Source organism: Drosophila nasuta, chromosome X (genome assembly GCF_023558535.2).
Source record: "Drosophila nasuta strain 15112-1781.00 chromosome X, ASM2355853v1, whole genome shotgun sequence".
Classification (NCBI taxonomy): Eukaryota; Metazoa; Arthropoda; class Insecta; order Diptera; family Drosophilidae; genus Drosophila; species Drosophila nasuta.
Window position 1 is genome coordinate 20,840,277 of NC_083459.1, and position 26,456 is coordinate 20,866,732.

At 35.1% G+C, this 26,456-nt stretch overlaps 1 long non-coding RNA gene across 1 annotated transcript; it reads right to left on the reverse strand.

The window, feature by feature from the left end:
- Positions 1 to 1,844: 1,844 nt before the first annotated feature.
- LOC132796879 (uncharacterized) lies at positions 1,845 to 2,609 on the reverse strand. Its single transcript, XR_009633604.1, has 3 exons — positions 2,211 to 2,609; positions 2,098 to 2,155; positions 1,845 to 1,871 (listed from the first exon to the last, which is right to left on the reverse strand). It is a non-coding gene; the product is annotated as an uncharacterized LOC132796879 (long non-coding RNA).
- Positions 2,610 to 26,456: the final 23,847 nt, after the last annotated feature.

Below are 26,456 nucleotides of genomic sequence, written 5' to 3' on the forward strand. Positions count from 1 at the left end.
ATTTTTAGGAATCATAACTACTATAGTTATTACTGTATATACCAAAATTCGTAACTCTAGCTTTAAAATTACGCTTGTTATTGATTTGCGGGGGCGGAAGTAGGCGTGGCAAAAATTTGAAACAAACTTGATCTGCGTGCAAACATAACAAATGCTGTCGAAAAAAATTATAGCTCTATTTCTTATAGTCTTATATAGATCTAGGTGTTCATACGGACAGACGGACAGACGGACATGGCTATATCGTCTCGGCTGTTGACGCTGATCAAGAATATATATACTTTATAGGGTCGGAGATGCCTCCTTCTACCTGTTACATACATTTCCTGTCGGCACAAAGTTATAATACCCTTCTACCCTATGGGTAGCGGGTATAAAAACAAGTCATATGGCGCTTTTGTAGCTACTATGGATATGAAGTCCTCCACACGTTATTTCTCTTCAGTTACTGAACATTTATGAACATTCATGATTTAAACAATCTAGAACCAATTGAGAATTGCAACATAATGGATATTTGCTTGGCTGCCTTCGCTGTAGCACCGCCCTTTGCCACGGTGGGCAAGGTCAAGGCTGTTGCCACCGTCGATGTTGTCTCTGGCGTGTGCTTGGCAGCGGAGACATTCTCGTATCCCGAAGGAGTATTAATGTTGAAATGCTGCAAATGTCCGCTGTCGGGAAAATCGGTGGCATCATCGAAGGTCTTTATGATCGCGTTGAAGATCTTCTGCTTGAGTCATGAAGACCGAGAATTTAATGTTCAGTTTGTTAAGATTTTCCAGATTACGATTCAAATAAAATTTGTAGCACTTAAACTCAAATCGCAAATATTTTCATTAGGTTTCGGGTTTCCGCAGCTGCTTCCAAGATGCTGGGTAGTCGACTTGCCAATACGCTTTAAATGAGTGCAATGAAGTATAGAATAGAATTGCAACAGGTCACATTGTCCCTCTCCGGTAGCCAGGGAATACAATATACTACGCCAAAAATTAATTCAGCTATTGGCCAGCAGCTTAGTCTGGCCTAGATCGATAAGCACAATCAATGTAAATATAGCATCAATGTTTTTAAGCAGTTACAACGAAGTTGCGAGGGTTGCTCGATGTAAATCTGGCATGAAGCCAACATATCCTTTAATTAGAAAGATGTTGTTATAAAGGAATAAAGAGGAATTTGCATATTTAAATAAATATTTGTATGAGCGAAAACACCTACTTACTTGTTTATGCTTTGGCTGACAATCTGGTATATTTTGCACTCTATAGTGTATGCCACTCGTCCAAGAACCAAAACAAGTCATATGGCGCTTTTGTAGCTACTATGGATATGAAGTCCTCCACACGTTATTTCTCTTCAGTTACTGAACATATGAAGCGTCAGGAACTGTCTAATCAAATATTAATGAATATGACATGTGCACTAAACGCATATCGTGAGCATCATGGGAGTTTCCCCGACGGCATTCTCTTTTTCCGCGATGGTGTAGGGGATGGTCAGCTAAATCAAGTAGTCAATATTGGACGAGATCTATAAATCGGCGGGAAGAGAGAAAGGTTGCAATTTGGCATTTATTGTTGTAACAAAAAGAATTAACATACGTTACTTTGTGAATAAGCGCAATCCCGAACCTGGAACAATAGTTGATGATGTTATCACTTTGTCCGAGCGTTATGATTTCTATTTGGTTTCGCAGGCCATAAAACAAGGTACTGTTTCTCCAACGAACTACAATGTTTTGCACGACAGCATGGGTCTGAATGCTGATAAGATACAAATACTCAAGTACAAAATGACACATATGTACTACAATTGGTCTGGATAGCTGAGAGTATTTACCGTGCACCATCTTTGGGTTTGGATTTCTTGTAAAACTATCATTATGAATATTTTAATATTTAAATCTTATCGTACATAATGAATACTTAAAATGTATAATAAAGATTAATTTGATATTTTATGTTTTTTATTGCCGCTTATTTGCATTGCATTGTAGTTTTTTTCAGTGACAGCTGATTGATCATTCAATTAAATGGAATCATTCAACTGATTTCGAAAATAAATATTGTTTTGTAACTAGCTTATTGCAGTTTATTATACCTGCATTATAATTTTCTGCGGCAGCAAATGTATGTAACAGAAGGAGGCATCTCCAACCCTATAAAGTATATATATATATATATAAATATGTATATATTTATATGATAACTTACATTTATTTAAAATAAGTTGGAGTTCCGAATTATCCTTTTTCTGATTGAGCCCTCTATTTAAAAACTAGAAATTTATAAGCTCCTGTATTTCTAATCCAAAATCAAGGCACACTAGATGCGAATAGTTTTAAATTTTTTTTTTTCACTGTAATTTTTTTTGTCGAAATTTAATATTTTTTAGCACAAATAATTTTGGGATTTTCAATTTTTAATTTTTTTTCACTTTAATTTTTTTTGTCGAAATTTAATATTTTTTAGCACAAATAATTTTGGGATTTCAAATTTTTTATATTTTTTCACTTTAATTTTTTTTTGACGAAATTTTTATTTAATATTTTTTTAGCACAAATAATTTTGGGAGCTGTTGCTCGTTCGAGACTTGAACACAGAATGAGCTCTAGAGATGCTTTCTCAAGGCTCATTCGTTCTATGCCAATGGCAAAGCCTACTAGATCCAAAAAATTTTAAGAAAATTTGAACCAACTCTATATTTTTCGTTTCTAGCATAAGCTCAAAGATATCACAAGCAATTATCGCAAATAAAGCAATTTGGTCTACTTGTCATGTTATTCGCTTCCCACAATGACCAGCAGTAGTTCATAATTACTTGCTGAGTATGCGACTATCAAATACCCTGCACAAGAGAGAGAGCACATGTCATATGTTTGTGAATTGAACAATTTAATCAACCGTCAATACACACCCCATAGATAAACGAGTACAGGGTATGCATTGCTTGCCAAGTGCAAGTGGGCACGCGACGCCGACTCATCCATCTGTTTAACGAGGGCAGCTCAATGGGTTCATAACAGGGTAAGATTTTCCATTAAACGGGCCTTTCGGTCTTTAAGGAATTATGTCTTATTCTTTAGCCAAGTACGTTCGTGGAACAACCTCTCAATTGCCATGCAATTTTCATTTCAAGACAGTAATAACGTTTTCAAGAACGCCCAAGTCGAATTATCAAATTACCTCTAAAAACGCAGATATGTCTCGGTACCCAAAAACGCTTGAAGGCATTATTACACATCTAATTGTTAAGTGTAAACACTGAAATGGTGGAAAAGTCACAGGTGAATGATGTTTGGAGTATCTATTAATGAGGAGGTACAATGTAAGTGTTGGAAAATACCTTCATTTGAATGTTTTAAATGAGAATGCAGAATAAAATATTTATTTCTTTAATTTATTTGTTTATTTTATTTTATTTTACTTATTGCCGATAAGACCAATATTGAAATTAATGAAAAGCCTATACAAGTCCCAAGTGGTTCCGAGTCATGATCGTATTGTTTGTTTCAAATTTTTGCCTCGACTACTTCAAAATAGAAAACGCTTCTTCTTACCGGAGAAGGACAATGATAGTGCGACCATAGGAGTGTAAGGACACTATGGGAGGAGCAAAGAGTTAATAAAGTTTGAACCAATTTACCAGTAACAACTTCCAATCATACCAGAACTCAAATTTCTTTTACGGTTTCAGGTAGTTCCATTATAACATATGCCACAACAAGTAAGAAAGTTACAGTCGAGTGTGCTCGACTGTGAGATACCCGTTACCCATTTTTAATAAGGGCAAAATATTGCGGTATTATTTTTAAAATATACCGAAAATACTAAAAAATACTAAAAATATACCAAACGGTATGTTTGGTATATCGATACAGCACATCATTCAAAATATACCATAGACGGCACAATGTACCAGATTGTCGGCCAAAGCAACTAAGAGCCCTAGTAAGTAGGCGTTTTTGCCCATACAAAAGTATTTCTTTAATAACTTCCATCGCAACTAAATTTTCAGGAATCATAACTACTATAGTAATTATTGTATATACCAAAATTCGCAACTCTAGCTTTAAAATTACGCTTGCTATTCGATTTTTTTGATTTACGGAGGCGGAAGTGGGCGTGGCAAAAATTTGAAACAAACTTGATCTGCGTGCAAATATAACAAATGCTGTCGAAAAAAAATTATAGCTCTATCTCTTATAGTCTCTGAGATCTAGGTGTTCATACGGACAGACGGACAGACGGACAGACACACAGACGGACAGACGGACATGGCTATATCGTCTTGGCTGTTGACGCTGATCAAGAATATATATATTTTATAGGGTCGGAGATGCCTCGTTCTATCTGTTACATACATTTCCTGCCGGCACAAAGTTATAATACCCTTCTACCCTATGGGTATCGGGTATAAAAAGATACAAAAAATAAACCGCATATATTTAGTATATTATTATAGTACTGCATTTAAAATATGACATATAGTACAAAATATACTAGATTGTCAACCAAAGCAACTAAGACCCAATTGCAGTAGTTGTTTTTTTCCATACAAAAGTATTTCTGCAATCTATTTATTTAAATTCGAAACTAATGGGTATTGCGGAAAACTAGAAACTTGGTATTCAGTTATTCAATTTTTAGTAGAAATATATATAAAAAATAAAGAATACTAATCATATAATTATTACAATTTCTGATAAATATAAAACTATTTTTACACCTCTTAAAATTCCCAAAGATAATGTGAATAATAATATTGATAAACAAAATTGTGTTTGTTAAATTTTTCTTTATTTCAAATTTTATTCGTGTTCTTTTATAATTTTGGTTCATTTTATACAAATTATTTCAAATGTTTAAGTAAAAAAAACAATGACAATAGTCTGTACATTTTTAGGGGAATAAAAAAGGATTGTGTTTCAACACTTGCCCTGAGTTTCAGCTATAAGGCTGCATGCTTTGCCTATCTCAAACCATTTTATCCTGTCTTATCCTCTTTTGTTGCCTTATCAATGCTAAGCAAAGCACAAAGACCAAGAGGGGAGAAGAAAAGGAGGAAGCAAAGTGTTCAGCACCGTCTGTTGCTTGCTTCAACTGCATTTTTTTGCCAGGCTCCTCCCTCATTTTTTGCTATACTTTCTCATTTTTGCCTTTGCTTTTGCCTTTGGCAAACTATTGCGCTTTGTCAGCCGCTCAATTTCTTTTTTGTCTGTTCATTCTTTTTTCGTGTTATTGGCAGTTCTAAGACCCTGTAAATGCCATATAGATGGGATATACTAAATTTGCCAAAATGCATGTTGGTACCTAAACCATTTGATTAGCATCTGACCATCATGATGATCTTGATTTCGATTATGTATTTTAAAAATTTGCAGATTACTTTGAATATTTGAAATACAATTATGAAAAGCATAAAATTAAAGAATTTTATTTTTTCTCAAGATTTCCGATTCTACAAATAATAACTATTTGCTATTATGTTGAGTGTTATTTGTTTTTACAAATTTGTGGAACACATGTTGAAATATATATAAACATGACAGAAAAGCAACAACATGCCAAATAAATAGTTTAAATGCAATAAAATAAAATATGAAATTTCAATATAAATATTTGAATAAACTGCAACTAAAAACATTCAAAATACATTTTTAAAACTATGATAAAAGAAAGTGCCAAGTTATCAAGAATTATTTCAACAATTAACCACAATTTGCATTAATTTATTGGTGCCAACTTCGCAGAGCAAAATCACCAAGAGTAATAAAGTCGAGTATGCTCGACTCTTGATTTTTGTCGATATGTTTATACCCATAAGCCTATAGGGTAAAAGGGTCTTATAACTTTGTGCTTAGAGGAAATTTATGTAACAAGCAGATATGATGTAAAGTATATATACTCGATCAGGCTATATGAAGAATAGAATGTATATACTTTACTTTACTTCATATCTGTCTTTTTAATGGGGAAAAACGATTACTTTGTCACCTTTGTTTGCCTGAAAGTATGGTATATTTTAATTGTATTACTATAATAATATACCGAATATAGCATTCAGTATATTTTTGTATTTTTATAGTATATCATTTGGCATATTTCAAAAATAATATCAATAATGCATTCTATATCGATATACTAAATATACATTTTGGTATATTTTAGTATTTTGCGGTATATTTTTGGTATATTTGTAGATTATGATTTCAGTGAATATGGATATCGGGTATCTCACAGTCGAGCACACACGAGTTTCGCTTTCCTACTTGTTTTTTTTTCAGTTTTTCCCATTCAGATTTTGCGTTTTTTTCTTTTTTTTTTTGGGCCAAATGTTGTTTGGATTTTTTTTGTAGCTGGCAACAACAGCATCGACATCGGCATCAGCTTCTGTGTTCTGCAACATGCTGCAATTGTCTAACCAGCCTGCAATTTCGCCTCCTATTTGACTCCCCGCTTCCCCTTCGCATCGCGCATTTTGGCCGCCCACTCCATAAAGAAAATTTTTTTGCGGGTATCCGATATAGTTGGGTCAGTGCTTGTGGCCAGAACGGTTCTGGTTGCGGCCTTAAGCGGAGTGGGTGCTCAATATATGTGTGTGTGTGTACGTGTGTGTGTGTGTGCGTTATTGAGTGCAAATAGCAATTTCGCAACAATTCTGCCTAGCAGCATCTGGAAATTTGCTCGTTTTGCCTTTCAGCACTTTGGGCCGGAGAATTTGGTTGAGTTTCCACAAGGCAACTGATCCCAGTCCAATTCCTCTCTCTCTCCCCCTTTCCTGCTGTGCTTCCACTCGCGCCTATCCAATTGACTTGGACTGCTGCCCATCTATTCATTTTGGTGATGGAGCTTGCATTGGGTTTCCCGAGCGCATTGTAACGGATTTCTGGTAACTGTTTTTGGTTGCCGTTGCCGTTGCCGTTGCGTCGATTTTTGCTGCTTCCAACTGCGTAGCGTGTGTGTGCATCCTGCCTCCTTTTCGAAACTGTCAAATCTTTTTGTGTGTTGGTGTCTGCTCGCCATGGAGTTGGGGGCGCAGCATTCCTACAGTCGATTTTATTGGATTACGGTTTAGATTGCAATGGTAGCAACAACTGCAGCACTTCATGTTGTTTATATTGTTGTTGTTGTTGTTTGGGTTGTTTAGAAAACATGCAGCATGCACGCTACAAAAAAACAATCATAGAAAAGGATAACAACGCTTTTTTGACGGCACCACTCACCGCTTATCACCCTTGTGTGCATCGTTTTATATGCGCCTTCACCCCCCTTTGGGGGCTATTGCCACATTTTGTTCTTCTTAATTTTTTGGCATTGCTCCTCTCTCTCTCTCTCTCTCTGGGCAACAACTGCAATAAGCGAACGCCAACCAACGAATTGAAATTTGTTTGTTTGTTGTTGTTGCTGGTCATGTTGTTGTTTGATGTTCGATGCTATGAGCTTCCGTTGCGCTGCTGCTGCTGCTGTTGCTGCTGCTGTACGTGCAACTTGCAACAGACACATACACACACACACACACACCCACTTAGAGACAGCAGCTGGGGCTTCTGGAATTGCGTGTGTAGCAGCCGAGTTCAATGATTATGGGTGACATTTGTGCTGCGTTGCAAGTTCTCTTCCATCAACAATGTTGTGCAACTATTCACAGCAACACACACACTAAGAATTTATGAGAGAAGCGTATTTAATTTATTTATTGTAATTTATTCAACAGACCATTTTACAAAATCATTTGCTAAACCAAAAAAAATATATATATTTAGTAGTAGTGTTAAAAAAATTATGTTGATACTCAGTAGAAGTTCTCACTTTCACTAGTTTATTTTCCTTTAATAATTTATTATTATTTTATATTAATATAAAAGTGAATACTTCACCTTAATACTTACCGGGAAATTAAAAAAAAAAAAAACACAAATTTTTACTTCTATTCCTTGTTGTTTGTCACATAATTAATGGCTTTTATAATAAATTTTGGAAAAACTCATTTTCCATATATAAGTCAGTTATTTCTTAAACTAATACAAGTTAAATTGTAATTTTATTTTAAGCAGTGTTTTTTTAGTAAAACTTGTTTAGCAGTAGATTTTTTTTTAAAGTGGTGATATTTTTAATTTCTTAGATGAAGGTAATATCTTTGCTTATCTATATTTATTGACATATTTTTATACCCGCTACCCATAGGGTAGAAGGGTATTATAACTTTGTGCCGGCAGGAAATGTATGTAACAGGCAGAAGGAGGCATCTCCGACCCTATAAAGTATATATATTCTTGATCAGCTTCAACAGCCGAGACGATCTAGCCATGTCCGTCTGTCCGTCTGTGTGTCTGTCCGTCTGTGTGTCCGTCCGTCTGTCCGTATGAACACCTAGATCTCAGAGACTATAAGAGATAGAGCTATAATTTTTTTTCGACAACATTTGTTATGTTTGCACGCAGATCAAGTTTGTTTCAAATTTTTGCCACGCCCCCTTCCGCCCCCGCAAATAAAAAAAATCGAATAACAAGCGTAATTTTAAAGCTAGAGTTACGAATTTTGGTATATATAATAATTACTATAGTAATTATGATTCCTAAAAATTTGGTTGCGATCAGATAAAAATTGTCGAAGTTATTAAAGAAATACTTTTGTATGGGCAAAAACGCCTACTTACTAGGGGTCTAATTTGCTTTGGCCGACAGTCTGGTATATTGTGCTGTCTATGGTATATTTTGAATGCGGTACTATATCGATATACCAAATATACCATTTGGTATATTTTTTTTTGTTTGGTTTTTAGTAGTATATTTGGTATATTTTGAGAAATATACCGCAAAATATATTGCTTTTATTCAAAATGGGTAGCGGGTATCTCACAGTCGAGTACACTCGACTGTAGCTTTCTTACTTGTTTTTTTATATTTCAATTGCAGTATATACTCAAGCTAACTTGTTAGTTTGATTTAACAAAATAATTAACAGCAACAACAATAAATGCTCTATAGAATGTATTTTATTGCTCTTATTTGCAATCAATATTTTATTTTGTACTCCATTTTATTATCAATAATTTCAATATCATATTTACTGTCAATTTTATTTAATTTAATGTTTAATTTATTGTTATTTTCGTTATGATTGCTATCTATCAAGATTCGATTTTTATTCCATTATATTAAAAATAATTCCAACAAAAAATTTGCTATTAAATTGCAGCTTTTAATTATTAATCACAATTTTGATATGAATATTATTAACTTAAACGTCCTTGTGACCTAATGCGTTGTTTTCCCCTGAATAAAAAAAACTAGATCTCCAAAGGTAACAGAAAATTTGTTATACAAAAATAAAAAATAAAAATAAAAAAATTATAATTTATGTGTAGAAATGTCAATTAATTTCGAAAATTGCAATTTTAAAATGAAGAATATTTATTTATTTTTTTTAAGTTTTGAAAAAGGCTTATGTCGAAATAATGAATTCAGCAATCCTTAAACCTTATTTCGAAAGACATATTTCAAGTACAATTTGAAAAGGGTATTTGACAAGTCGTTGTTTTTCTGTTTGTTACTTTTGCATGTTTTTTATTATTTTTGATTTCATTTTGAGTAGTTTGCTGTTGCGGATGTTGGCATTTTTTCACTCGTTGCTTCGTCCAGGACATTGTCACGGTTGTTGCTATTGTTCATGTTGTCATTTTTCTAATGCATTTTGCATGGTAAGCGTGTATGTGTGTGTGTGTGTGTGTGGGAGTGTAAGTGCGATTGTGTCCGTATGTGTGTGTGTGTGTGTGTGAAGTTATGCACTCTTGTCACATGATTCGATGAAATCCGATTTTCAATTATTGGATTTTGTTTTTAGCGCGTTGCAACAATTGTTTCGGAGCAGACACACACACACACACACACACTCACACACACACTCATACAACTAACAGCGAGCCAGTGAACCAATGAACCACCGAACCAACTACTGAACCGGTTCGCCAGCTTCTTTGAAAGTTTATTTGATTGCCACCGCATTACGTGTAAGCGGATGAAGAGAGGAGTTAGCGAGGGGGGCAAGAAGCGAGACGAGACGCTGTGTACACAAATAAACACACTCACACACACACACACTCATACACACTCGCACACATGTGATGCTAATAATGATGCTACATGCGGCGTTTCGTGTTTGGCCGTTGTCAAAGGATTTGGCTTGCTTGGACTGTGGCCCAAACTAAGCTAATTAAAATTTGGCCACGGCGCACGGAGCCAGCCAAAAAACCCCCAAAGCGGGCAGCGGGTGGTGGACAGCGGATAGCTAAAAAGCGTCCAAAAAAGAAAGCAAAGCAAAAGGTCAAAGAGCAAGGACCAAAAAATGAGGTTCAGCTAAAAAGCGTGTTTTAATTAAAATTTGTACGCGCGCCGCCCCCCGCCTAGAAGTCAGAGTTAACCCCATCTATGTGTGTGTGTGTGTGTGTGTGTGTGTGTGAGTGTGTGTGAGTATGTGTGTAGTTGGATCAAAGGATCAAAAGCTATCGCTGATGATGCGGCAAACGGCAAACGACCACAAGCTGCAGCAGCGGCAGCATCTGATATATATTTTCTTTTCGTCTAACCAAAACACATTCGCACACACTCACACACACACAGAGAGAGACTCAGTGGCGAGATAATCCCAATTTTAGACTAATTAAATTGTCAAATATTTGTTGAGGGCGGGACGCAAAAGAGCTGGGCGTGGCTGGGGCGAAAGTAAACAGCAAACAGCAAATGGCAAATAGCCGAAAGGGAAATATCTTACAAAATTCAAACGCGAAGGCAAGCAAATTGAGCGGGTTAAAAGCAATGGCGAGGCAGGTAAGAAACTCACCAAAAACTCGCGAGTCAAAGTTGAGACGGATTGGTTTTGGTCAGCCAAACAATATGTTAACCGGGTCAGAGGTTTATGGCCCTGCTTCTACTTCTACTTCTACTTCTAGTTACTACTTGCTTAACCCAACAAATTTGCCATTTCAATGCCAAAAGCGGCAGCCGAACGAGTTAAAAGGAGTGAGCCGCAGTCATAAAATTTATAAGTACATATATTCTCTACCTTTTGCCAAACAATATGTTGTTGTTTATTTATGCACTTCGCATTGTGTGGCCAAAGCAAACGAGTCTCTGCCACTTACTATATACATACATACATTTATATATATATGTACAATATGCATATATACATATGTCCCTTTATGGCCCCTATTGCCATAGAGGGACAACCCTTTTTCATTGGAAATTTGCAGTCTCTCGTCTTCTTTCCCCTTTCCCTATTTGGCCAGCACCTTTCTCTATAGTACAATTCATGCGCTTTTACAACTTGTCAGTCATTTAAACAAAACTAATTTGCATGTCATTTCTTTAGCACTCTTGAAAATTTTTGAACATTCTGCACGAAATACACTGAATGGCTTCAGTTTCTATGTGTGTGTGTGTGTGTGTGTGTGTGTGTGTTGTATGCACATTTATTTGAGGTATTGGGGTTTACAATTACAGCAGCAAATTGCCAACGATGCACATTTGTAAACAACTCGACAAAGCCCCATAAAGTTCACCTCGAGCCGGAGACACCAAGGTTTTCCAAGCATATGAATGAACCTGACACCCCATTCAATTCGTTTCATTTTTTTTTTTTGGAGGGTGTATTAATCGACATACTATATGTTATAGATACTCATTATATACATATGTATATCGCTAAGAACAATTTTAATTACGACCAAAAACATTATGAAAATATACCAAATTAATATACCAAAACATACTGAAATATACTAATAGATATATTGATGAACATACCAACTAATGCAAAAATATACCAGCATATGTATTTAATATATCGATATACTACCACGATCAAAGCATACCATAGAATACAAATATACTAAAAATATACCAAAAGCAATATTTCGTTTATCGGCATACTAAATAAACTAAAGACTTCATAAAATACAATAGAATACAAAAATTCAACATATCTTCTGGCTGTTGCATACAATTGTTATCGGTACAAATATAATAAAAAAATCAAAAATATACTAAAAAATATACAAAACATACTATAGCTTACCAAAATGTCTGCTGCATATATTTTCTATTGGTAAAAATTCGAAAAATTTACCTTAATCTATACTTAGTATATCGATATGCCACTACATTAAAAATATACCAAAGCATAGAAATATATACCAAAAGTTATGTTTAGTATATCGCTATACTACTACATTCAAAACATGCCATTGTATACAAAAATACTAAAACTGTAAAATATACCAAAGGCTATACTTCGTATATCGATATACTACTACATTAAAAACATACCATTTAATACACAAAAACACAATATACATTCTGTGTGCTCTCGGTATAAATACGAGAATGAAACTAAAATATTATTTCGTTGAATAATATATTACTTCATTCAAAACATATCATAGTATACAAAAATACTAAAATATACCAAAAGCTGTACTTCGTATACCGGTATACGACTAAAATCAAAACATACCATATAATAGAACAACAGAATATACCTTCTGGGTGTTGCATAGATTTCTTGTCGGTATGAATATGAGAAAAAAAAACTAAAATATTATTTTGTTTAACAATATACTACTCTATTCAATACATATCATAGTATACTAAAAAATACTACGAATTCTAAAATATACCAAAATCTATACTTCGTATAACGATATACTATTACATTCAAAACATACCAAATTATTCAGAAAAAAAAAAAACACAATATACCTTCTGTGTGTTGCATCCACTTCTTGTAGGTTTAAATAGGAGAAGAAAACTAAAATATTATTACGTTTAACAATATACTATTCCATTGAAAATACACCATAAATTGCTAAAATACAATATACCTTCTATCTGCTTTATACTAGTATCCTGCCAGCTACCCTTTGGGTATAAAAAGTGAAACATTTATTTATGTATTTATTTCAAAAGGATAATTATATTTTAAATTAACGCTAACTCTATTCCTAAAGATCACTCTTCAACTAAAATAATACCTAACGTTATTCAGATAAATAAAAAGGCAAAAAGTATTCTTGGAGCGCATACAGTTTACTTGCTTCATTTGTGCGTCCAACGTTAACACGTGCACTCGAAGCCAATTTTGGTATTGAAAGGAAGATTGTTGATATAAAAAAAAAAAAGTGTGTGTGCAAACAAAAAATGAAACACGCCAACAATTAGCAAATGAAGTGCGAAATTCAGATGCCGAAACAGAGCCGACATCTTGACACCAAAACTGCAATCACTGCGAAACTCGTGTACGATCTCTCTCTCTCTCTCTCTCCCTCTCTCCTCTTCCCAACCCAATTCCATTGTCCAAGAATCTGGGCAATAATAATTCTGGTTGTTGGTCTCTTCTCATTTCTTTTCTTTTATATAACATCACCGTCGGGCTCGGGCGGCGATGGCGATTGCACATTGTGCTGTGTCAATTTGCGTTCGTAGGCATCAATTCGGGCGGCAATCGTTGCCAGCTGTTGCTGTATGAAATCACAGAGTCGCAATATTTGTTGCACGCTCCGCTCGCGTCGCTGTTCCAAAGTCTCACGTCGCGGTGGCTGGATCACTTGCCGCTGCTGCTGTTGTTGCTGCTGTTGTTGATGTTGCTGTTGCTGTTGCTGTTGCATCGTGGCATCTTGAACACCATCGCCACCGCCATGATGTTGGGGCACAGGTGGCGCCTCAAACATCATCTCAGCATCGCCGCCGCCCATGTGCGCCATCTGGTTGGGTGAGAGGACTGTGGGTATGCCGACCACATGATTGCTATCACCGATGTTGCCCACATCGCCCGCCTGACCCTCATCGTTGCCCCAATCACCGCCACCGCCACCGCCACCACCGACGCGTCGGTGCCTTGCTCCATTCGGCTCCATTTGGGCGGTGAACAGCGAGACGGTTAGCTGCAAGGGCAGCGGCAACGGCAGCGGCAGCGGCAACGGCATCGGCATCGGTATCGCAGCAGTTGGCAGCGCCATTGGCAGCGAAGTTGGCATCCCCATTCCCATCGTCATCGTCATCGTCGTTGTCATCATCATTGGCATCGGCATCGGCATTGGCAACATCATCGGCATCGTCATCGTCATCGACATCGGCATCGGCATCGGCATCTCCATGCGTCTCATATACTCAAAAACAGATTGTCTTTGACGGCGTCGACGATGCACCGAAATATTGTTGTTTACATTATTAATATTATCATTATTATTACTGTTGTTGTTATTACTAATGTTGTTGTTGTTGGTGCTATTATTGTTGTTGCTGCTGCCGTCGTTGCTGTCGTTATTGTTGCTGCTGCTGTTCGACGCCATTGCTATTTTGATGGGCGTTTTGAATTTTTAAACCGAAACAGAAAAAGTTTTGCGAGCGCCAAGCTAATTTCTAAAAGTTTGAAGCGTGCTTGTAACCCGATCTGTATGCCGATGAAATATAACTGAATACCAAAACTAAAAAAAACTAGACAAAATACTGACACAACATCGAATTACGCTGAACGCTAAACTCAAGCCTACTTGCTGAAGCTTGGCTTGGTAACATCAAGAAGGATGCACGAAATTTCACTACATCGCAACACGAGAGTTTACTTATTTCATTTTAGGGGCTTAAGTTAATTACTAGCAAATACATTTCTTAAAGAGAGAAGAGTTCAATTATTATATATTTCAAAACATATTATTTAATGTATGCAATTTACAAAAGCGAACAAAATTAATAATGTTATATAACGTATTATTTTTTAAATACTATTTACTAGCAGCTATAATTTACTGAGCATTTTATTCTTATATTATATTATTATTTTCTTAGTAAATACAATTTACAAAAAAAAATAAGTTAATTTAGTTAAATGAAAATTCGTATTTGAAATTGTTTTCATTTAACGTGTTCAATTTAGTATTTTTAAATACTATTTACTAGCAGGTATAATTTACTAAGCATTTTATTCTTATATTATATTATTATTTTCATGGTAAATACAATTTACAAAAAAAAAATAAGTTAATTTAGTTAAATGAAAATACGTATTTGAAATTGTTTTAATTTAATTTAGTATTTTTAAATACTATTTACTAACAGGTATAATTTACTAAGAATTTTGTATATTTATTTTGCTAGTAACTAAAATTTACAAAACAAATAAAGAATTTAGCTTAATAAAATTACATATTTGAGAATGTAACGTCTTCAATTTAGTATTTTTAAAATACCATTCACGGGCAGAAGTATTTTTATTAAGTTTATAAATAAAATTTAAAAAATATATAATTTAGTGTTCAATAAAATTACTGTTAAGTTGTGATCATCAACTTCTCATTACATAATACTTAAATGTAACTCTTTTTAGAAATTTAACAAGGAATTGAACATTTTTCTAATGAGAAAAGTACGCAAAAGTTACATTCCACTTTATAGCCAATGATTTATATGTAAACTAACATAACTTGCAATATTAATCTTATTTAATAATAATAATATATATAATAATAATAATATATATATATATATATATATTTTTAATTTAAATTAAACAAAGTATAGTCAAATGAAAGCTAAAAATAAAGCAAATACACTCGTGTGTTATATTTTAAGCATATTCTTAGTTTAAACAAATTTAATTCAAAGAATATATAAAAAAAATTCAACAACATCTGCTGAGGAATATATTTTCATTCGAGCGTCAGTTGAAAAGTAAAACTAGAAATAAATAAATAAGTTGAAGAATCGTACAAAGCGTGTCCCCAGCTCGTATGTTGTGTGTTTAGTTTGAGTGAGTGTATTATGCATGGTAGTAATCATGAAAATGGCAGCACAGGTAAAAAAAAGGGGTGAAAGGGAGGGGGGGGAAGGGGAAGGGAGCGCATTGGAGTCACAAAAGCGGCCAACACAAATCATATTACAAAACTTTACACGCTTAAGAGCGCATGTAATTGGCTTTTGAAATGTACGCGCGCCAAAAGGTTAACACGTTTCTGGTAACCAAGAGGCGACCAGACAGCAGACAGGACACGCCAGGACAATGGAACCAGTGGACAATGGACGGGCGAGAGGGGAAGGGGAACGCTTAGCCCGATGTGCTAATAACAATAAGTGTCGTTGTGCCAGTAAAATGTCGCCATGCCCTTCTCTGTGTGTATGTGTGTGTGTGTGTGTCCTGTGTCCTGTCCACGTTTGAAATATGAGCAGAGAATATTCCAGCAAAAGGATCGAGCAAGGACAACCGCCTGGCTGCCTGGCTGGCTGGCTGGCTGCCTGGTTGGCAACCCCTTTATGCCACTGGCTAATTTTGCTGCCGCTTCTGGTGCTGCCAACAACTTAACGTGTGTTATTGTTGTTGTTGTTGTTGTTGCTGCTGCTCTTCATGTTATATCCTTGAAACTTTTGGCGCTAGACATGTGCTCGTTTTAGCTGTGACGTATATTTAACATGCCACACCGCAACTCCAGCTCCAACAAAACTGGCCAAAAACAACAGCTCAGCTACCCCAAACAGTACAACAAAACAGCCGAACAGCCGAACAGCGAAACAGCAATTCAAATTCAAACCCCTTTGGCAACCGACAATTGCGCCCCAAAAAAGTATGCTATGATTTTTGAGTGTTGGCATGTTTGCTGTCAGAAAATTGTCAGAATTTTATGGCCCCATTGCTTTTGCTTTACGTTTTTCTTCTCGACTTTGTTCATTCATGTATTACCGCATCGTTGTTGTTGTTGTTGTTGTTGATGTTGTTGTTGTTGTTGTTGTTGTTGTTGGTGCTGCACTAGAATTTTCATTAGGCTTGATGATTGGAAATATTGACAGGCAGCGCGAACACGCCTTGCGATCACTTTATAGCACTTTATCGACGACTCAAATGTGCCAATTGTTTGGCCAGACAATTGTGTAACATTTGCCATTTGTTGTCGTTGTTGTTGTTGTTGTTGTTGTTGTTGTTAGCACCTCAATTGAACACAAAGTTCCATCTGAAACCGCTTACCGATTGCCTTGAACAATAACAACGTTTGACAGACTTTGCATTGGGTATATCTGAATGCAATCGATAGTTGGCAATAAATATACATTTATTGTATTTAAAATAAAAGCTGCAAATGCACGTCAATCATGGACAGAGATCGAAGAGGGATTCAAAGCGTTTTGAAATCTAACAAACTACTTTAGAATCGAAGGCATATAAAAAGAACTGATGTAGCTAAAAACAGCAATACAAAAATAAAAATCTAAAAAAACATAAGTAATAGCTACATTTTAAATCAATGAAATTAATAAATTTATTTATAAATTTCTTACATATTTTAAAATAGATTAAATAAATAATAACATAATATACAAAAACTGTAAAATTATGTTAAATATAATTCAAATGTAATCATATAATATACAAACAATGTAAAACTATATTAAATATAAATCAAATACACTGAATTGTGACAGAATATGATGAGAAATATCAGCATATATTCTATAATTAATAATCGAGAAATAATATTATAATCGTTACATAAAAGACGAAAAATTGCATTGCTATTAAACTTGTTTGTATTAAGAATAAACTGAATATTAAGAATTATCTAAAATACACATTAAATCACTACTTTAAGTTGCCGTAAAAATATAATAGTTTTTATTTATAGGTTCTAAACGTGTTTTGAAACTTGAAAATAAATATTAAAAGTAGAAATGCGTTAGTCTAGCGAAAGAATTAATTCAATTAAAAAATTTGTATAATACTAAGAATGCGCTTCAATCAAATGCCTACAAGATATGAAGAGTATAATACCATACTCATTTCTTAATTTTACAGTTAACATTCATAGCACATTTCAAAAATAATTCTTGCTATAATTTGCAGCAAAAAATGAGAAGCTTTGCTTAGCTTTTTAGACCGCAGTCGCGCCTCAGCTTCCCTGTTGAAACCTTGACATAGATCTGTTCAAAAGCAATGGCCGACAGCTGTAAATTGGCTTCAGCAGAGGAAGTGGAAATTCTCCTTAAATCGTCTCGTATTGCGTTACGCATTTTAATGATAGTACTCAACAGGACAACGCAGTACAGCTTCAACTTCTTGTCTCCCCCTTTTTTTTTGGGTAACGGATTTTGTCATTATGTTTTTTATACCCGCTACCCATAGGGTAGAAGGGTATTATAACTTTGTGCTGGCAGGAAATGTATGTAACAGGTAGAAGATGCCTCGACCCTATAAAGTATATATATTCTTGATTAGCATCAACAGCCGAGACGATCTAGCCATGTCCGTCTGTCCGTCTGTCCGTATGAAACACTGGATCTCAGAGACTATAAGAAATAGAGCTATAATTTTTTTCGACAGCATTTGTTATGTTTGCACGCAGATCAAGTTTGTTTCAAATTTTTGCCACGCCCACTTCCGCCCCCGCAAATCAAAAAAATCGAATAACAAGCATAATTTTAAAGCTAGAGTTGCGAATTTTGGTATATACAATAATTACTATAGTAGTTATGATTCCTGAAAATTTGGTTGCGATCAGATAACAGAAACTGTGGAAGCTATTAAAGAAATACTTTTGTATTGGCAAAAACGCCTACTTAGGGGTCTTAGTTGCTTTGGCCGACAATCTGGTATATTGTGCCGCCTATGGTATATTTTGAATGTGGTACTATATCGATATACCAAACATACCATTTGGTATTATTTTAATATTTTTCAGTATATTCAGTATATTTTGAGAAAAATACCACAAAATATATTTCTTTTATTCAAAATGGGTAGCGGGTATCTCACAGTCGAGTACACTCGACTGTATCTTTCTTACTTGTTTTTTTTTCTAGTTGGGTTTTTTGCATCTCGAGCGGTGTTGAAAATGTGCTTGTATCTTTTTGGCCTATGTCCTGTGTGTGTGTGTGTGTGTCGCCATTGTTTGGTTATCTAATGCCCGCCTCGACTAAGAGAATGGAAGCCCAAAAAAAAAAAAAAAAAAAGCATCATAAGTGCGACGTTGCCTTTTGCCAAGCGAGTCAGTCAGTCTGCATATGGCTGATAATGTTATCCGGGCAGCGTTGTTTTCGGGCTGCGTGCCCCATCTCCTTGGCTCGCCCTCGTGTTTTGAAGTGGTTGTATGATTTGGATTTTGTTTTCAATGCCACTCAACAACTGGCCGCCGTCGCCACCCTGGGAAAATCGCCTTAAACAGTCCATTTCGAAAATGCGAAAAACGCCAAAAAGCGATGTGTGTGTGTGTGTGTGTACAACCCCGGGCAAAGGACAAGGGAGTAGCATATCACAGCGCAAAGGGGAGAGGGAGATGGAGAGGGAGAGGGAGAAGAGCGCGTCAGTCGATCCATTGGCCATGCATGGGGTGGTTTTTCATTATCATTTGCGCTGCACATAAATTATTTATTGTTAGCGATTTTCCAAAAAAGATAACACAGTAGCGATGTGAGGCTAGCTTTTATTTACTTTGGTCGCGAATCCGCCAGGACAAGCATGACGAGAGCGGTAAGGGGTGAGGGGGGAGGGAGAGGGAGAGGGAGAGGGCACGGCAAGGACTTCGATGCGTTTGCTGTCTCACTTAAATATGCTTTACATACACACACACACAACATTCACACACACACACACACACACACACATGAGAGTAACCGACAAATATTTCGACTGTGAAGTCAGCATATGTTGTATATGTGTGTCTGTGTGTGTGTTTGCATCTACCACTCGATATGCGGAGTAGTTGCTAATGTTTGTTGTGCACCCGGATATACATAAATATTTATAAGTTGCGCCTTTGCCGCATAATGCGATGCCACATAAAAAGCATATTAATATACGAATATTGCGATTTCCAAGTAAATAGCCCAGGGATAACTGCACACACATACACTCTCTCTCTCTGTGTGTTTTATCCTTTGAGTAAAATTACATTTTTGTAAATGCTCTAAGCTATATACAGAAATTTTAATTTTGATTGGAAATATTATTGTGCTTTATTTTATTGTTGTTGTGTTGAACACAAACAAATTGCAGCGATTTAAAGCATTTAATTTGAAATATAAAATCTAAATAGACAATGGAATTGTTGACAAAACTCTCGACTAACAAACATCAATGGAAAATAAAATAAAGTTATTCTCTTCTGGAGCATTGGTTTAATACAATTTGTAGCTGAGACAAGAATTTGCACTTAAAATAAGAAAAAACAATTGTTTGCTATTTATATAGAAAATGTATTTCATTCCTCAATTCAGAATTTGCATAAAGAAAGCTATTTAATTTGAATAAAATTACAACAGTGTGATATTATTCCTAAAAATATACCGAGTTAGTATACCAAAAATACTAAAAATATACCAAATCTTACATTAGGTATTACAATATACCATATAACCATTTTTAATAAAAGTAAAAACATGTAATGGTATATTTAAAATACAATGGTATATTGTTATACCAAATGTAGTCATTGTTATATTTTAGTATTTTTGGTATATTTAAGAAACAGTGCGGTATTATTAAAAAAATACTAAAATATGTCAATGACTTTATTCGGTATATCAATATACCATACAATATACCACACAGTGCTAAATATACCAGATAACCAACTGCTGTTTATTGCCTTACGAAATGATTTCTTAAGTAATTATTTTTAAAATTTTATCTAATAAGATCAAAATTTTCAGAAATCTTAAATAGTGTAGTTATTATTGTACTACGGATAGCGAGTATAACAATTTGAATTTTTGTTGTAAATCAAATTTGTAACAATTCAATGATGTGAAGCAATTTAATGAACAAAAATTAATATATGCTGTCGAAATGAATTTGTGTTAATTAATTAATTATTGTGCAACTAAATATTTATTCTACTTTTTACACACGCTAGCCAAACGATAAAATGGAGAGATACAAATTATAAAAGTGACTTAAGAAATACTTTTAGATAACAATCTGATATATTTTTTGTACTCTATGTCGATATATCAAATATAGCCTTTGATATGTTTTAGTACTTTTCTAGTATTTTATTTTGATATATTTTCAGAATATGGTTTTATTCTTGACTGTTTTTCTTGACTTCTTGCTTGACTAAACTTTCTCGCAGTCGAAATTCGCTAACTTATTTCTTAATTTAATGCGCCACAAATTACTTTAAAAATACTTAAAATTTCATTTTGTATTTCATGTTCGACATTTGACTTGTGATGGCAAAAATCACCAACAAAAATATATGCGAATCAAGAATGAGAACAAAAAGAAATCTTTTCCGCTGTGTGTCTGTCTGGTCGGTTGGCTGTAACCGCCAAACAACGCCACTACATTAGCAACAGCAGCAACAGCAGCAACAGCAGCAGCAACAGCAACAGCAAAATAAGGGGCAACAAAAAGAAAAAAAAAAAAAAATGAAAACAATTGAAAAACCCAACATGTGGCTCCCCTCTCAACCGATTTGGTATTCTCCTCATCGCTGTACAAATTGAACTTTCTGCTGATGCAGAAATATAGTACAGTATACACTGTGAATCTCTCGCTCTCTGTCCGCAAGAGCGGAAGTTAACTTGCGTGCCAGTCGCAGAGCCCCCTCAAACTACCCAAAAGAGCCACGCCCACAATGCATTGCTGTTGTTGTTGCTGGCAGCTCGGCTCGTTCGGTTGCGGTTCAAATTTAATATTCACTCGCGCAAATAATCCATGCAGACGGACAAACGTGGACAAACAGAGTGGACCGGACCGTGGGGTAAACACAATGGTGAAATGGCGCTGCTAAGCTGACATGAGTATTGAGTGGGCCCAGAACGCAGGGGAGGGGAGGAGAGGGAAGAGAGTTAGCGAGGGGAGCAGAGGCAACCCCTTTTTGGGTGCAGCCACAGCCGGCAGCTATGCAAACTGCAAACTGCAAACTGCAACTGCAAGTGAAGTTTGTCTGTGGCTAGCCCCGGCTGACTGTGACTGTGACATTGTGGGTGTGCGCGTGTGTGTGTGCGTGTGTTTGTGTGTACATTTGTTTATTATTTGCCAATTGCAAAGCAACGTCTCAAGCTTACGGTTAGAGACATCTCCCAGCATATTGCATTAAACCTCTAAATAATTGTATTTGACAGACCAAAGTCATCAAATATTCAACCAACTTTACATTGTCAAAAATTAGCATTTCTTTTTTTGTTGTATACACATTTAAAGTGCGAACCCAAAAGTAATAACTTAACAATGGAATTTTGTATAAGAAATAATAATATTTATTATATTCTTCTTCTCCGCTTTCCCCTTGACAAGTTAAAAAGAAAAAAAAGGATTTTTATGCTTTGTAATTAAAGTACGAGTATAAAACTTGCATTCACTCACAAAAAACTTTTTTCAACAAATGCTCTTAAATCCAAATTTGGTTTTTAAAATTAAATAAGACTTTCAATTCAAAGAAGAAAAAAAAGAATTCTTATTAATTATATTATTTTTAATAAATTCCCTGTTTAAGTTCAGAGTTCTCATAAAAAAAGACTTTAAAATCTTGCAGCATAGAAAAATACTGAAATGTTATACTCCACTATGAAATTGTACCTTATCACGAATTTTAATTAAATTTAATATTGCTCAGATATTGCCAGAAATTCTGGTAAGAAAAGAAAAGAAAAGAAAAGTAATTGCAAGCAAATATTGTCTCTTTTTTCCAATTGAAGCACAACTTGCTATAATTTTACTTAATCAAATAAAAAAAAAAATTTATAAATATGTATAAATAATAATATAATAATAAAACAATATACATACAAAATAAATATATAATAATAATATAATAAGAAAGTTAGAAAGCTAACAATTTTCAAAGAAAGAAAAACAATGCGGTATACATTTTAAAACATACCGAATTTATATACCGAAAAAATATTAAATTTAAATATAGTACTACAATCAAAATATACCAAATTGTCAGCCAGAGCTACTAAGACTGTAGTAAGTAGACCGTTTTTTGTCCACACAAAAGTATTTCTACAACTTTTGTCTGACCAAGAATGTCTATACTTTATGTGGTTGGAGATCTGTCCTTATATTTGTTACTTATATTTCATAGATCTACACAGTTACAAGTTATGGGTAGAGTGTATAAATATAATAATAACATAATGAAATATAATAAGATATGTAGAAGATTAATGCAAACAAATATTGACACTCTTTTCAATTCAAGGAAAACTAGTTTTTTTTTTTAGTAGTTCCAAATATATATAGTAATTAAATAAATAAATAAAATAAAAATGCGGTGTTCAAAGATATATTTGAAACAATTAAAATGTTTTCTTTTTATCTTTAAAATGAAATTGAAAAATTTTTTTGTTAGAAAATGCAAAACCAAAAACTTTTTCTAGCTTTGTGACTGCACTCTAAACAAAGACATTTCCCTGCTACATTAAAGAGTAGATATATAAATACTGCATTTCAATTTTCAGACAACAAAATTGCAATTTGTATTTACTTGTTTGTTTGTTACTTGTTTGCGCTGCAACGAAACACGTTAAGCATTAAGCCTGCTAAGCCGGCTGACAGATTGCGCATACGCCACATGAGCCGTGGCTATTTAAAGTTTGTTCACCGCACATTGAATATGCCGCAATCGAGAAGTTTTCTGGGGGGGAGGGGAAGAAAACTTGCAGGATGATGATCGTTAATGGCTCGCTCTCTCTCTCTCTCTCTTTCTCTCATTCTGACTCGCTCTCTTTCTCTCTCCAGCGGAGATGGCAAATGCAGCGTCGTTGTCGTTGTCTGCGGTTCGGACGTGTTAGGTTAACATTAGCAAAAGGATAAAATGTGGATGGATGGATGAATGGATGGCACGTGTATTTGGCTATAATTTGGCTTGATTTGCCAGCTGACTGACCAGAGTCAAAGTCAGTTAATCTCACCTCCCCCCCTCCCGTTTGGTCTGTCCCCCGCTCTTTCCCCCACTCCCACTCCCCCTCTTACTCTCTTATGCAGCTGCTGCAGCATTTTTGTCAAGTCACAGACCCAAAAAAAAAGAGAACGTGGTAAAAAGGCATTTGCTTGTCTGCCAAATTGCAACTGCACGCTGACTGACCCCAGTAGCCACACACCCCGCGACCCCCCCTTCTACTCCTCAAAAATCCTCTCGTCGCCATGTTGTTGTGTCGCGACTGCTGTTGTTGTTGCTGTGACTGTGACTGTTTGTTGTTAGTGTTGCTTCATTTCACTCGTTTGTTTTGTGCCTTTTTCTCGACGCGTTCTCCTCGTACAACTGTCCAAGTGACAGCTGCCGCCGTGCCTGACAGGCCGCTGCCTTCATTGCATCCCCTTCCCCACCACACACACACACACACACACACACACACACACACACACACACACACACACACACACACACACACACACACACACACACACACACACACACTCAGTTTGCCACCAATCAAACTCTCCCCCCTTCCATCCATTGGGGCTACCTTCCTTTTTGCCCACCCAATGCGCAATCAGTTGCAACGCAATTTGATTTTGTCGCTTCATGGCTCGTAGCAGGCAGCAGCAGTCTGTCCATCGTTGCCACACACACACACACACACACCATATATATGTGTGTATGTATGTATATGCTGCAGTCGGTTGTATACCCCCGATCTTTTGTGGCATCGCGCGCTTGGCCGCCATAAAGTGCACATGTCGCTTCGTGTTCGCAGTGACATTCATTCGCCGTTACAGTGCTTTCTTTTTCGCTTGCATTACGCATACGACGAGTGGGCCATAAAAACTTTTCAACCATCCCCCCACGCTCCTCCCTCCCACCACTGCAATCTCTTTGCTCTGGCGATTGTGTTTCACCTCCGCAAAAACTCTTTCTCTCGTTGCATTTTTCGACAATTTATTTGATGGCTTCAAGTTGCCGACGTTGCTGCGGTTGCAAAAGTGCATTAGCCGCTGCCTGTCACTCAACAACAATAGAGAAAGAGTGCCCCAGAGCGAGAGAGTGAAGGAGGTGTGGCATGCCTACAGTTTATTGCAACGAGACAGTTAGTCAGACAATCAGCCCCATCAAAACTTATATACACATACACATACACATACACATACATATTTCTGTGTTCTAGCCAAAGTTGTTTTGGCCAAACAGCGTTTCAAGTGGCGAATCGAAAACTTTTTTTTAGTGTTGTGTTGTCTTGTTGTGTGTGTGCCACACTCGAAACAAGCGAATCAACTGTCACAGAAGTACCTAAAAACTGAAGTGCAAACAGGCTCTAAACATATAAAAAGACTTGATGACATTATTTCTTTGTATTTGGTTCAACATATTCTTGCGGCATTGATCTTAAAATATACCAGATTAATATACCAATAAATAGTTAACTATTTATCACTTTATATCACTTAAAATATACCACGCATTTGGTTCAACATATTCTTGCGGTATTATTGCGGCATTGATCTTAAAATATACCAGATTAATATACCAATAAATACTCAAATATACCTAAGGTTACTAGAGCTCCTAAAATATACCACGCATTTTTGGTTCAACATATTCTTGTGGCATTACTCTTAAAATATACCAAATTAATATACCAATAATTACTCTAATATACTGAAAGCTATATTCGGTATATGGATATACCTTAGTACATTTAAAATATACTACGCATGTCGTTCAACATACATATTCTTGCGGTATTATTGCGATAATGATCTTAAATATACCAGATTAATATACCAATAAATAGTCAAATATCACTTAAAATATACCACGCATTTGGTTCAACATATTCTTGCGGTATTATTGCGGCATTGATTTTAAAATATACCAGATTAATATACCAATAAATAGTCAAATATCACTTAAAACAACATATTTTTGCGGTATTATTGCGGTATTGATCTTAAAATATACCAGATTAATATACATACCAATAAATACTCAACTATACCAAAGGCTACTAGTGCACTAAAAATATACCACGCATTAAAATATACCACATATTCTTGTTCTCTCTTATTCTCAAAATATACTAAATTAATAAACCAATAAATACTCTAATATACTGAATAGCTTTCAGTTTGGTATTTGGATATAGTACATTTAAACTATACTACGCATGTGGTTCAACATACTCTAGAGGTTTAATATGTATAATAGTTTAAAATATTCCAAAATTAATATACCAAATATTACTCAAATATACCGATGGCTTTATTTGGTATATCAACATACCAGTACATTTAAAATATACTATGCATTTGGTGAAACATATTCTTGGCTACAAATACGTGCACAAAAAAAATTAATTTAAAAAAAATATATAAATTTTAAATATATACATATATCAAAAAAAATTATTCTCCAGTTTCTTATTTCTCAAAACTTATGCACAAATGAAGCTGTATAACAAAATCATTTCGACAATCTTTGTTAAACCCTCAGAGCAAAAATTTTAAAGAAACTGTTTTAAAAAATTAAGA